Below are 1160 nucleotides of genomic sequence, written 5' to 3'. Positions count from 1 at the left end.
TTTTTTTTTTTTTTTCTTTTTTGTAGGGGTTGTTTGGTCTTATCAGGTGGTTTGTAGGTTTCTTATGTTTGTTTTCTGTATCTATGAAATGTCTTGAACCATAGAGCTGAGAATAAATCCATTGACTGTATCGAAGGTTTTCCAGCTGATATTTCAGGCAAACAGTCTCCTTGTCATACATAGATTGAGAAGGACAGGGGAGAAGTGGGTTTCTAGGTCCCTTGCATTTATTTTTTAGGTTTGAAAACTAAAGCTGGATATCTTTTGACCATATGTCAACTCAATCAAGACTGCCTTGAAGCAAAACACTATTACACATTCTTATGTATTATATATACTTTTTGTATTATTTGCTAATAGAAAGACAGCAAGCTGGCAGAAACATTAGCTGGGCATAATGCTTAGCAGCATTTCGTCTGTCTACGTTCTGAGTTCAAATTCCGCCGAGGTCGACTTTGCTTTTCATCCTTTCAGTGTCGATAAATTAAGTACCAGTTGCATACTGGGGTCGATCTAATTAACTGGGCCCCCTCCCCCAAAATTTCGGGCAAAGAGCGAAGGGAAGTGTTGCTCTTGGTCATGGCTGACGCAGAAGAGAGTGTTGCTCCTTGGTCTGCTGACACAAAAAAAGAGGAAGAGATAGGTAGTGTTCTCTGTTATAAAGACTATGGTCAGTAATGTAGGTAAAACCTTAAACAAAGGACTGACCTTTCCTTGACCAGCACAGGTTCCAGGGCGTTGAGTGTTTTTTCATAAATCATCTACTATAGAGAGGATTTCCCACTCGTTTTGACAAGCAACAAGCAGGTGGATTTGGTTTCAAATCTCAGGAAGGGTGAAGCGAAGTACTTACCTTCTAAATCACAAAGCAAACTACTTAATTACACAGCCATGTCTAAGCTTTTGACGAAGTAAATTCATATTCAATTCATCATCATCATCATTTAACGTCCGCTTTCCATGCTAGCATGGGTCGCACGGTTTGACTGAGGACTGGCGAACCAGATGGCTACACCAGGCTCCAATCTGATCTGGCAGAGTTTCTACAGCTGGATGCCCTTCCTAATGTCAACCACTCCGAGAGTGTAGTGGGTGCTTTACGTGTCACCGGCATGAGGGCCAGTCAGGTGGTACTGGCAACGGCCATGTTCAAAATGGTG

General features: G+C 41.7%; 1 long non-coding RNA gene across 1 annotated transcript in view; it reads left to right on the top strand.

The window, feature by feature from the left end:
• Positions 1 to 1160, top strand: part of LOC106873480 (uncharacterized) — a 5372-nt gene that overhangs the window by 1790 nt on the left and 2422 nt on the right. The gene's annotated exons all lie outside the window — the stretch shown is intronic.

This window comes from Octopus bimaculoides, chromosome 2, assembly GCF_001194135.2.
Source record: "Octopus bimaculoides isolate UCB-OBI-ISO-001 chromosome 2, ASM119413v2, whole genome shotgun sequence".
Taxonomy (NCBI): domain Eukaryota; kingdom Metazoa; phylum Mollusca; class Cephalopoda; order Octopoda; family Octopodidae; genus Octopus; species Octopus bimaculoides.
This window is presented reverse-complemented; position numbering and strand designations above follow the sequence as displayed.